Raw genomic sequence first — 14,059 nt, 5'->3', positions numbered from 1 at the left:
CTAAATAGAGGAGAGATGAGAATAAACTTACAGTGTACACTGTGAATACATCTTGTACAACATTCTGCTATTTTCCAAATTTATGTTGTCATAAGCTGTTAGTCATTACCCAATTAAGCAACATACACAGGATTGGTAAAGTTTTCAAAGAGGCAATATATATATATCACCAACAGGAATTTTATGTGGTAAAAATGTATTACTGAGTGTTTCACATTAAAACAAAACCAAGAGCTGTGTTTTTACGGCTGGAAGGTCCATTTTGACGTAACACTCCAGGTATCTACTAGGAATCTGCTTCCCTCGGGAGATGACAACTGGTCAAAGAATGAATTAAATAAATTAAAATGAATTAAAAGTCGGGATCTCACATTCCAGTCCTTTCTCAGTGACTAACTGGCTGTGAGACATTTGAACATTCCCCGTCTTATAAGGTCTAGGTTTCTTCTCTGCAGAATGAGTAGTTTTGACTATTTTAGTTCTAAAGTCTCTCAGCATTTTGTCTGTTTGAATCACATTTGTACCTCTAGTGTGTAGAACAAGGTCTAATCGAACTGAAGTAATTCAATAGACTCATTCTGTACTAGATTTATTGAATGCACAGAAAAGCACCAGGGCTGAAAATAAAACTTAACAAAAGCACACATTGTACAGGATCTTGCATTATTTAACAAACAGGTTGGTCAAAGATTCCAGCCTAAACATTCTATGAGTCCAAAGAGCCAGAATTAGAATCAATCTAAACATTCGCCTTGGGAAACTTTAATGATTTCAGATCACGATTTTTCCTGTTTAAAATTTCACTTGCATATTCTTGGGTAATTATACATTTTCTTTAGTGAAACAGTTTACAGCTCTTTCAATTCCCTGAACTGCCTCAAATATCTTAATTATTATTATAGCCTTAGTATATCTTTTTTCATAGGTACACTAAAAGGTAAATTTCATCCCTATTTTAAAAAGGTCAGGGGACTTCCTTGGTGGTCCAGTGGTAAAGAATCCACTCTGCAATGCAGGGGACGCAGGCTCGATCCCTGGTCAGGGAACTAAGATCCCACATGCTACGGGGCAACTAAGCCTGCGTGTCACAACTACTGAGCCCACGTGCCCTGGCTTGTGCGCCACAACTAGAAAGGAGAAAAACCACATGCCACAACTAGAGAGAAGCCCATGCTCTGCAACGAAGAGCCCACATGCCGCAACTAAGACCCAATGCAGCCAAAAATAAATAAAATAAAATAAATAACTCTTTAAAAAACTAAAAAGGTCAGTCCAATTCCTCTTACCTTAAATTACCTTAAATATAAAGTTGGCTAGCATTTCTTTCCTAAGAGTTGCTTCTGTGTTCAAGATGATGTAAAGTGTTTTGTTTTTATTATGGATAAAGTATAATCATGAGGCTAGTGTTTAGGCTTGACTTTGGAAGTTTCTAAAATTTGGCCCTGATTTACCTAGGATCACCTACTAGGCACCTATCTTGTTCAGACTTGCATGAAACTCTCTGAGAGGGAAAGAAAATGAACTAATATTTACTGTGTCCATAGTATAAGATAATATATCCTGGAGCCTAAACACCAGAAGCTTCCAAATAGGCCTTGCTAACGAGGATTTACCTTCTCATGATCACTCATTTTTAATCCCTCTTTACATAAAGAATGATTTGCTACAGTATTAGCAAGGGATACCGGTTCACATTGTGACTTCTATCCTACTGTGTGATGGTCTCCTCCCAGAATTCCAAGCAGAAAGTGGAGAGCAAGATTCCCTTGACTTTGAACCCCTAAAATGTACCTGGGGTTCCTAATCCTCCTGAAACCCACTGGGGCCTTTCAAGCAGGAGTGACTGTGGGAGCCCAGGTCTCACACCACTCTCCATACCCCCAAGCTTTCTTCTCTCAGACCTTTTCATATGTCCTCACACCAGCCCGAAATCAAGAAGGGATTTTACACGAACCTCCTGAAAAGTGAGAGGAAACTGGCCTTTTTCATATTTTCCATCTTACTAATGTTCTGGATTGTAGTAAAACCTTCTACAATCAGTTCACCAAACTTCTCTCTTGGTATTTAGATACCAGACTTGAGAGTTCACTTCTCTGACGTTTTATATGGTGGTGGTCTGTCTTATGAGCTTTTAAAAGTCCATTTAAAAAGTTAAAGCTGAAAAGTGACTTCTCTGCTCTTGGCAAAGGGTTCTGTCTTTCCCACAAACCAATGAAGAATGGTAATGCTTTGTGAATTTTACCCATGTATCTTACATTTTCCAGAAAGTCCTTGTTTCACAAACTCTGATATGCTTCTCTCAATAACAATATTTATTCATCAATCAGCCAATAATTACTGAGTAACGATTAGGTGTTAGGCATTTCTAAATCCTGGGCTATGATAGAGAATAAAATATACACAATATAAAACATTAAAAAATTAACCAAGCAATAAAAATCTACACAAACCTAAAAAGTCCTAAAGATTTTAAGCATGTAAGAGTCCACATATTAAGACAAAGAGTTGCCTTGTGGTGACCAATAATTAGAACCCTAGACTATAAAGTTCCATGATTTCAGTGTCATACTGACATAATCAAGAAGAGATTTCACATTTACATAGCAGGATAATCATTGCCAAAATTACTGTGCCCTCCCCAGCCATCCGCGTTCCCCATGCTCTTATAGGAGGTTTGTGTATAACCCCTGTTAACCAACACTGGCCTTATTTCCACTACTTAAATATATACTGGTAGGGTTTCCCTCTATATGTATGGTATTTCCTAGTCACACTGAATCCTGTATAAAAGTTTCATGGGAGGACCAAAGAGGATCATTCTCTTCATGTATTCTGTGTATATTGCTAATACAGATCTATTTAGGACATTCATTTTTCGTGTACTCTCTTTACCAGCTGTGAAAAAGAACAATTACTCATTCATGAAGAATAGCCATATTTGATCATTAAGTCCTTCGCCAAATCTACTATCGTGAATTATTTCTTAACTTATAATAGGACTCCCATATTTGAAAGTTAACAGCATACTCATAAAATATGGAAAAGAATAACATAAAACAAAAGTAAATGCAGTTTCAGAAAGACCTGTGAGTGTTACTCTTTTTTCTAGCATTTCTGGATGCCTCTTGCTTCATGCAAGTGATGGGAGGTTTGGTAAAATTTAGTTTCCTTTCAAAAATAGAATTTATTTTTTTCTACTACAAGGCTTTTGAGAAAGAGAAGACAAGAGCTAAAATGACCTTTTCATTTCCCTTTCATGGACATTCTTAGTTACATATCTAAATAATATTTCCCACTCTCCAGGGAGTATATAGGATCGGGACTCCCAAAACAGATGGAGTGTTCCCCCTACGTGTTCCAAAGATTTTTATTTAAAGTATACAGTTCATAGCCAAGCAACTCCCTCTTAAAATCCAGAGTCTGTCTGAACTGCCCATTTAGTAGCAAGTGTAGCTTGCATGGTATTACCCCAACAATCATTCTATGTATTTTATTAACCATTAATCATGGAAGGTGGAAAACGGAGGATACGAAAAAGGGGTGAAAGTGGGAAGAGTTAATAACAGAAAAAGAAAACTGAAGCAGTTATTCTCAGGTTTTCCTTATAGAAATTCTGTATTATGTCTGCCTTATTTAAATATGCGCAGGTCAATGACAAAATGTGTCATGAAGCCTAATAACCTTAGTAGAGAACAATAAACAACAGCCTCTCGATAGCTGCTTAACCTGTCACCTCTAAGCGCAGATTCTCTGGAAACTACTGTTGAAAGTGGCAGAGGGAATCTGAGCTACATTAAAAAAGAAAAGCGATGCCAAGGGGGAGGGGGAAAGAAAGGGAAGGAGTTTGGGAGTAGCAGAGGCAAACTATTATATATAGGATGGATAAATAACAAGGTCCTACTGTATAGCACAGGGAACTATATTCAATTTCCTATGACAAACCATAACAGAAAAGAATATAAAAAGGAATGTGTGTGTGTGTGTGTCTATACACACACATATATAACTGAGTCACTTTGCTGTACAGCAGAAATTAACACAACATTGTAAATTAACTATACTTCAATAAAACTGAAGGAAAAAAAAAATAAAGAAGGGAATTCCCTGGCTGTCTAGTGGTTAGGACTCGGTGCTTTCACTGCCGAGGGCGCAAGTTCAATCCTTGGTCGGGGAACTAAGATCCCACAAACCACGCAGTACAGCCAAAGAAAAAAAAAGAAAAAAAGAAAAGAAAAGAAAGGGAATCATTGCTTGGAATTAAAACCACTAGGCACAACCAGCTGGAACATCCCAAAATGCCAGTTATGCCTTTCATTGGATGATTAAGTTTTATGAGTCAAGACATCACTGTTACTTAGGAAGCCTTTTCTTAACGTTGTCTCTAGAAAAGTTGCCCATTTGCACTAATGTTCAGAAAGGCATCTATTAAAACAGTCCCTAAAGACAGTTTGCTGTCCCAGAGATATAAAACGTGGAAAAGCTGTTGTTTTTCCTCTATAATCACGTGATTTGACAACCTTAATTCTTCAGATACAAAGGGATTTCTTATTCTTAAAATAAGGGCATACTTGTTTTCAAGTCGCATGTATAAAACTGGTGTCACAGATGACTGTGAATGTACATGCTGAATGTGTATTTCTGAGTCATGCTATCCCAGTCTTTTCCTGAAATTGCAATTGGAAACAGTCCTTTTATGGCTCATTTTTATGGCTAAAACTGAATGAAATTCAGTTCTCACAAAAATAGTGAGTTTCAATTTTGTGTGTCCTGTCACTTTTTGAATTTGGAGCACTTCCCATCCACTCTCAAGCTATTGTGTTGTCTACATCAATTGTATTGGTGTGCTCGCACAGTTGTGAAACGTCTCCATGAATTCATAACTAGCTAAGAGTCCCAGCTGAGCACTTAGAAGCAGGGGGACAAAATTAAAGTTGGGTTATTGCTCATCTCACCAAACTCTTTCCCTTCCATTGTTTGGTTTCTGTTGAGAGTCAGTGATGGACAGAAGACACATTACCTGTTGCCAGAAAGAACAGACCCCTCAACCCTCCCTTTACTCACATGACCTTTAAACAAATTGTGAAAAGAAAAATCGATGAGTAGGTTTAATAAGAACTTGGAGAGATAGTTCTCTGTTAAACTCACAGACGTTATTTCTAACCAGTAATTTACAGGGGCATTTTCTTTGAATAATTGCTTATGATTTGGCTTTTACATTTATAGATCGGCTAATGGTTGTTTGTTTATGGCTTATTCACAAATTGTGCAGTGATTCCCATCTACAAAGGAAAAAGTCTATGGTATGTGTACTCAAATCACGCTATTTTCACTTATGAATTTAGGTTTGATGTTTGTATAATTAGCTCTGCTAACTCTTTAGCAACTAAAAATGTTTTCCTGAATACATTCTATTCATCTCAGAGGTGGGTACAAGGGCTGCAGAGAACCCAGGCGACTGGAAGTCACAGACTTGGCCAAATGATCATCACATGTGATTTTCATTTTCAATATCCTTCTGGGATAGTATGTCTCTATTATAGGGTTATTGGTAGAAATCATTTTTATGGTGTTGAAGAAAGATGAACCAATTCAAACTTTATACGTATTCTGAACCACAACTTCCTTGGGGAAATAAACTACTCTTGCTTCAAAGACATTTTGGGCATTGATGTAATAAATGAAGCAGTGCTAATGGCATGTTGGCACTGACAGCCATGGATACTCTCCTCAACCAAACTAGCCCTGGACTCCTCTGAGCCCTTTTAGATGAGCTGGCATCCTCAGGCACATCCTCAAGAGACCAAGTTCAGCAAGATTCTTGCTAAGTCAGTTTATGCAGAATCCACCCTATCCCCAATATTTCCTTTTAGTAATTTTCTAGCCACTGACTCCACACTGCTTTTTAGCTATAAATCCCCACTTTTCCTTGTTGTATTTGGAATTGAACCTAATCTCCTTTCCCTACTACAAAACCCCATTGCACTGGTCCCTACACCAAGTACTTTAACAAGTATTGCGAATTTTTTTTTTTTAATGTGACAATGCCTCTTTGTAATTTACTTCTGCATGTTGCATGTGGGTACAAAACCTTGACATTTAAAAAACTGATGGGGCTTCCTTGGTGGCGCAGTGGTTGAGAGTCCGCCTGCCGATGCAGGGGACGCGGGTTTGTGCCCCGGTCCGGGAGGATCCCACATGCCGCGGAGCAGCTGGGCCCGTGAGCCATGGCCGCTGAGCCTGCGCGTCCGGAGCCTGTGCTCCGCAATGGGAGAGGCCACAGCAGTGAGAGGCCCGCGTACAGCAAAAAAAAAAAAAAAAGTGATGTAAATAAACTCAAAGTTACTTTAACTTCTACGGTATAACATTTCCCTGTGAATTATTTCCTGGAACATTTACAAAGGATACCAAACATCTTTTTAAGAATGTGAAGTTTCTTCCAAATGATTAGGTAGAGGACAAAACCATCTGTTCCTTCAACAAGTGTTTATCATTTACTTATGCTAGGGGCTATGGGTGCAAAAATAAAGGTAACATATGGTCCTTGCCTGCAGAGGGCCTCAAACTTTGTGATGGACCAAACAGATGATGATAAAATATGCTAAGGATATCGTTAGAGAGATGCTCAGGGTTTAAGGGGAGTAGAGAAAACGAGAGAACCCAATTCAGACTGAGGAATGGAGAAAAAAAGAGAAAATTTCTAGAAATGATCCAGGGCTAAATCCTTAAAAAGAGAATACACAGGTGATGGGCAGACCAAAAACAGGTGGGTTAGCATTCCAGTAAGAGTGGACCCTGTTGTAGGGTCCTTCTCAATCTTGGGAGAAAACTACAAATCACTGGTTAATGGTGAGGGGAAGAGATGCCAGGTCACCCAGCTCCTGCTACGTCATGCTAAGGAACGTGGCTTTTAGATACTTTTTTAAAAAAATCATTTTTTTTAATCTTTATTTAATTTTGACCATGAGATAGTTGCATACTTAAGGTAGATTTTCTAATGGTTATACAGGGCACAAGCTTGGAGGCACGGAGTCTGACCATTTCCGTCAGTATATTCCAGTAGAACAAAATAACGAGGATGAGAAGCTGAACATGGGCACTAAAAGTAGAGATAAAGAACAAAGGATGGAGTTGAGATATATTTAGAATGTGATACCCGCAGAATCCTGTAATTAAACTGATAAGAACAGATACTACACTTAAGCTTAGCCAAAAGGCCAAGAAGTTTCTGTCCTCTTCCTCAGCCGAAGACCAGAAAATCATTTTCTGGACACGGCAGATCTTAGGATCCCTGGACTTTAATACTTCAGGCCTAACTGAGGCTAGTACATTCATTTTGAAAGTAGCAAAATTAAGTAAATGTTTATACATGGAATCCTGAGACTCCCAACTTCTTCCTCTAATTGAATTCTAGAATGTAAGCCTCAAATTGTTAGTTTAAGATTAGGGGTGCCTTTTATTTACATTGAAGTGATGACAAATTGTGAAGGGGCAGGAAGCAAAGTGGAAGTCTCGACATTTATATTCTTTAATTCAAGATGTAAGACAGTTTTCATTTGTTATAACTCAATATATTAAACTGTATTCATATTGCACTAAATGATTTTACAAGTACTCAGATGAAATAACGTTTTTGCAACTGTTGGAATTTGGAAGCGGTTTCCAAAGACTCAACGAAGCTCTTGGGTTTGGAATGAGTTCTGAGTGATCTCAGTAAGTACTTGTAAATAACCTTGGTGGGTGTCCCTGGAATGCCTCGTGCAATCAAGCATGAAGAAATCTTGAGTGTTGTCTAGAATTCTTTTATCTTTACAGCAGTTCCACAACAAAGCTGTGCTTATAAAGCTTCTCAACAGAGACAGCCAGTGACAGTACCCACTTCTCCTATTTTTTTCAGATGCAGGTGGAGTCATGAGGATCATTCGTCTCTCATCTAATTGACGGTCAAGAAGGAAAATGCGGTGGTGACCTTGTACACAATTGTCTTTCTGGGGAGAAAACAGCCTAACATTTGAGAAAGATACAAAATGAATGGATCCTTTAGTTTTTAATGATCAATTCTAATATATAACTTATTAATTTTATGGGAACCTCCTAATTCATGAAGATATCCAATTTGGGTGATTTGAGTTCAAAAGAGTAGAGCATCAACCAGATGGTCCAGTCCAACTCCATGTTTGTAGCGTAGCTATTTTTTCAGAAAATTATCTTAGGACAGAAGAGAAAGGACTAAATGCTGTACGTCATTAGACAGCGTCACTATGGAAACCTGCACTGATGAACCTTACTCTTCACCTGTGATTAGTAAGAGGGAAGTCCCACATCTACTCCTCCACTTGTTTCCTTCCTATTTCTATCACAGCAAATGACCTCAAATCTGGCTGGGTATGTGTAGATAAGTAGGTAGTAAAGACTATTAGCTTAGTATTTGAAGCCAACGGTGGAACACATCTGATTGAATGCCAAGATGTGTGTGTGTGTGTGTGTGTGTGTGTGTGTGTGTGGTATGAGACGGGTGTCTGTTTTTTGAGTTAGCTGCAGAAATGATCCATGTCTCTACTTCCAAGCCACATTCTGGCAGACGGTGTACTGCAAAGATGCTCACCACCACAACCCCTGACCTACAAGTTCTTCTACAGCGTCTTACTGCCATTCCTGTGCCTTCTAGACTTGGGCAAATCCTGTGACCCACAGACTATGAACAAAGTGGCCGTGTGCCAAATGCAGGGCAGACAGGAGGGCAGGGGGCAGGGCACAGCCTTTGAGGGTACGGCATAAACTAGTCAGAGCCAGCCAGGCCCAAGATGGCAGAAGGTTTGACTTCCGGTAGACCTTGAGTCTCGGTATACACACATTATAATACACTAGCATCTAAATGACACACCCACAGGCATCACGACACAAAAGTGGACAGTGGTGCAATTCCTGGAAACCCCTGCCCCTTCTCCAAGATAGTTAGAATAATCCTCCCACTTGTTAGCCTATGAAGTTAACCAGCCCATGGGACTTCCCTGGTGGCGCAGTGGTTCAGACTTTATGCTCCCGACGCAGGGGGCCCGGGTTCAATCTCTGGCCAGGGAACTAGATCCTACATGCATGCCACAGCTAAGAGTTCACATGTCATAACTAAGGAGCTGGCAAGCTGCAACTAAGGAGCCCACGATCCACAACTAAGGAGCCCGCCTGCTGCAACTAAGACCTGGCACAACCAAATAAATAAATATTAAAAAAAAATTACCCAGCTCATTAAAAACTAACCACCCTGAACCCTGGGGCCTCTCACCTCTGAGATGGCCCACACTGTGTCTATGGAGTGTGTATCTCCCTGAATAAACCTGTTTTCACTCTACTTTGTCTCGCTCTTGAATTCATCCCTGTGTGAAGCCAAAGACCCTCACTTGGATGTCCATCCCAAGGACTCTCCCAAGACCTGGGAAGTAACCATTCTTTCACACCCCAATTTTCCTGCAACAGAGGGACAGTCCTCTACAGCAGTGGCCCCCAACCATTTTGGCACCAGGGACCGGTTTAGTGGAAGAGAATTTTTCCAGGGACTGGGGAGGGGGATGGTTTTAGGATGATTCAAGCACATTACATTTATTGTGCACTTTATTTCTATTATTATTACATTGTAATATATAATGAAATAATTATACAACTCACCATAATATTGACAGGAGGCGGAGTTCAGGCGGTAATGCAAGCAATGGAGAGCGTTTGTAAATACAGATGAAGCTTCACTTGCTCGCCATTCACCTCTTTCTCTGCAGCCTGGTTCCTAACAGACCACGGACCAATAATGGTCTGTGGCATGGGGGTTGGGGACCCCTGCTCTACAGAACTGGAAGTTTCTTCCTATTCCTGTCTCACACTTACCCTTCACTTTTTTTCTCCTAAATTCAGCCATCATGCTATAAGAGGTCCATGTCTTCAGAGAGAAGACAGTGTAGATGCTTGGGTTGGAAGCCCCAGTGAACTCTCTGCACTGACTGACATCCATGTGAGTGAGCCACTGGGACACCCAGTCTTGTCCAGCCTTCAGACGAAGTAGTCCCAACTACTTGACTACAGCTACAGGGACCTGAAGCAAGAACCACCTAGCTCAGGACAGTGTACCCACAGTACCACGGGAGATGGTAAACTGTCTTACATTATGTTTGGCATTATTTTCTATGACACACCAGAATAACCGCTGAGGGGACAGCTGACATTTTTGGAACATCTCCCTAAATTTGAATAAGGTGCCCATATTCTAAGTAGTGCCTTTCCAAGATAGAGTCCAAAAACATACATTTCTTAGTTTGCTTGTGGTTAGAATACAGACTTGAGATGTAGATTCACAGATGCCTACAGGCCTCAGTGTACAGGTGGGCAACTGGAGGAAAAAGTCTCCATGGGAAGAATTGACTCTACTGGAAGGGATGGCAGCTGTGGACATGCTGAAGATTTCAAAGGTGGACTAATAAAGCAGTAAGGTTACAGGACTGACAATGGTTTGCACGTTAGGAGATAGCAGGAGGCCTACAGTTTAATGGTATGGTTTTGAGCATTATCCCTGCAATTTTATCCTTAAGTATATTTCTTTGGCCATCCCAACAATTCTATGATTCATGTAAGAACCTCTTAAAAATGCATTTTCTACTTAAACAACTTTGAATGCATTCCTTTTTTTTTTTTTTTGAAGAAAAAATGGTGCACGCATGACTCAACCTGGCAACTTGAATAAAGCTTGTGTATGCCAAGACTTCTAATGGTCACCAAGAGCACAGTTAACAGAAATTCTAGTGAAAGACATTACATCATTTTCGCCTGCAGAGTAAGAAAAATGCAGCTTGAAAAGGCACTTACATCACATCTGGACTTATCTCTGCAGATGGTGTCAAAGCTCGTTACCCCAAGAGGGGAATCAAGCACAGTGTACCATGACTCTTCCAGTGGTTCTATTTTTTTTTTTTTTTTTTTTTGCGGTACACAGGCCTCTCACTGTTCTGGCCTCTCCCGTTGCGGAGCACAGGCTCCGGACACGCAGGCTCAGCGGCCATGGCTCACGGGCCACGTGAGATCTTCCCAGACCGGGGCACGAACCCGTGTCCCCTGCATCGGCAGGCGGACTCTTAACCACTGTGCCACCAGGGAAGCCCAGTGGTTCTAAATGTGATTCCAGCACCAGCATCACCTGGAAATTTGTGAAACATACAAAATCTCAAGTCCCAATCCAGACTTCCTGACACTCTCGAATTGGAGCCCAGCAGTCTGTTTATCAAACCCACTAGGTGATTTTGATGCATGCTTAACTTTAACAACCCATTTTATGGATACCTTTCACAGGTCCTCTTTAAAAAGAAATGAATTAGTGTGACATGGCTTAGTCTAAGAGAATCCATATTGAATGAAGCATAGTGGTGTTACTTCATCTGGGTTTTCACAAACTCAATAATCACGTTTCCTCGGAGTCACTGACAATATTTTAAGCAATCTGATTTGCAAATTTCTAACTCCCTATCATGTAAATTAACTGGGTTAAGCTCTACACTCTTGTGTAGAAGCAAAAGAGCGTTCTCCAGTACCGTGTTTCATTTTCACTTTCCGGATCAGAATCAATCACTAAGGTTTTTTGTTTGGTCTAACATCCATGTCATCTGAATCAGAACTATATTGCGAAGAACTGTCATCTTCTGAGACACTTGTATATATGTCGCTTGTACAATCAGAGAAAGTATCTGCATAAAATTCACCAAAGAATTCTTCTTCACTAAAAATTTCACAATGCGTCATTTTTGAAAATTTTACGTTTATAATATACACAAGGTTGCAACAAAAACCTAACAGAGCAAAATGTGAATTATAATGACAATCATAAGTTGTATAATGAACACTTCATCAGTTTCAAGCTCTAACAACTTGGCATGGTGATGTTAATCCTATCACTCTCTAAAAACGTACTGATACATCTGTGGTCAGTAACAAAAGATGTAGTAATATGTCTCCAATCAATAATGTGTTAAGCTACCTTGATCCCCCAAGTCTCGATTACCTTATATGTAAATGGTGTGCTTGTGGTCTCAGACAAGGATCTTGTGAAATTCACATTAGACTGTGTATCCAAAAACATCTGTAAACTAAAGAGTTCTACATCAAACATAGAGATTTAGTCAATAGGACTCAAACATAGATTGACTTGATAAGAATCTAAAACACAAATTCTTTAATCAATAAGATTAAAGAAATCAATACTGACCAAGATTGACCGGCCTTTTATTTTGTAAAAGTGTTCAGCATAATATGTTTAGACATATTTTAAGTACTCTGCCTAGGAGGACTGCAATTAAGAGAATCTGAATTCAGAGGCACCTCCAGATATGAAGATTTCATGTACTATGGCTGGTTGGTGGGTGAGGCTATTTTAATCAAGCGTGTCTGTTACCCACCCCCTCTCCCAAGTGAGCTACTGGAGAAAGTAAATAACTAGGATCATTCATGCTATTAGTAAGCTGATAGGAGATGAACATGTCCTTCAGGTCAGGCAGACGTGGCTTTACACCCTGACGCTATTCCCTATTCTTTGTGTATAATCTGGGGAGTACACAGCAGCTTCTCTGTACCCAGGTTTTGTTCTTTTTAGAGCAAGAAAAATATTATCTAGTAGTCACCAAAGTCTGACAAACAATGCGCCAAACACACACCTACCTTGCTTTTTAAATAAACTGCCCATCTCTATTTTAGGAGACACTGGGGGGATGGTTCAGCGTTTGCTCTAAATGTGATCATCTGAATTTATGTCTGTCTGATATGCCAAGAATGCATGCTGCCCATGGCATCAGCCAATTGACCCCTGACAGGTTCAGCTCTCTGGATCACTTACTTGCTGTCTCTAGTATCCCCTCCTGTCTCATCAGCAAGAGGATTGCCTGCTTATTCATCAGAATTCTTTCCATTGCAAGAAACCCTGTTCTCCCTGGTTTATGGAAAAAATGAAATAAAGTAAAATCTATAGACCTAATTTGAGGCATCCCTTCCTCTCCATCTTTGGCTTCTTTCCTTGGTGTGGATTTACTCCTGGCAGGCTCTCTCTACACCGCCCTCAGCATCCCCATGCCTGCCTCTTATCAGCCAGCAACTTGCCTGGAAAGGAAGACCTTCTTTCTTATTAGCTCAAAATTATAGGTCTCTCTCATTGGTTCAGAATTACCTTGTAAACTTAGTATGGTCAATCCTTGTGTCCGAAGTCTGGGTCAGATGTTCCCTTCTAGGACTGAAGGGAAAGGGTCAAACACAAGCCAACTACGTAGACTGAGAGTGGGAAAAGGTGGGTTTCAAAAGAAAGCCGACTTAACAGAAAAGCAGGGAATGACTGACCGGGAGGGAGAAACGGCAGCTGTCCAGTGTATTGTGGATTACAACTCCTGCCTGGACTGATAGATAAATAATGACCAGCTCCATTATGAGCGACAGCATTCTGGTTCTGCAGATGCTATAACTCGGAATAAAATAAGCAATGCTTTGGTGAGACGATAGAAGAATCTATCTGCCGTCACTTCACCTACTCAGGGCGGACAGCAGCCTCTGAATTCTTGATTTGTGGCTGTGTTCTGAAAGGTGTCTACCGCAGTCACCAACGATGGTGTATAAACAAGTAAGAAAAAGGTGGGATGTTGAAACCAACTTAGGATGTGATTAATATTCATGCCGTTTTGGTTAACCTTTAAAATATGTTCTGTTTTTAATTTTAGAGAATTGAAGTTTAAAAAAATATTTTGAACCCACACAAAGAATAAGTGAACGCAATCTCTGGAGGAGAAGGAATTGGTCAGATACGAAGATTTGGAGCTCATTTCTTTGGGAACTTGGCCATGAACACTTCAAAATTATGATGAGATTAAACGGCATAATTTAAATAGAAGGTTTTCTTCAGGCCTGAAAAGTAGAAGGAAAGTGGAAGGAACTCTGTTGTGTCCTGAACTGTTTTTGACGATAAAGGAATACAGGGAAATGGAGTCTTTATGACTTCACCTCCAGTGCTTATAAGAAGATGGTTAACAATAAAGCGCTATTTTTTCTATAT

At 40.0% G+C, this 14,059-nt stretch overlaps 1 protein-coding gene and 1 pseudogene across 1 annotated transcript in view; both read right to left on the bottom strand.

The window, feature by feature from the left end:
• The window catches only part of LOC149744422 (uncharacterized), a 485,722-nt gene that overhangs the window by 53,280 nt on the left and 418,383 nt on the right, over positions 1–14,059 (bottom strand). The window lies entirely within an intron of this gene.
• LOC115803241 (U2 spliceosomal RNA) lies at positions 7,118–7,226 on the bottom strand (annotated as a pseudogene).

The sequence above is a fragment of the Delphinapterus leucas genome, chromosome 21 (genome assembly GCF_059928025.1).
Source record: "Delphinapterus leucas isolate spDelLeu-1000000601 "Yukka" chromosome 21, BTC_Dleu_Yukka2, whole genome shotgun sequence".
Taxonomy (NCBI): Eukaryota; Metazoa; Chordata; class Mammalia; order Artiodactyla; family Monodontidae; genus Delphinapterus; species Delphinapterus leucas.
This window is presented reverse-complemented; position numbering and strand designations above follow the sequence as displayed.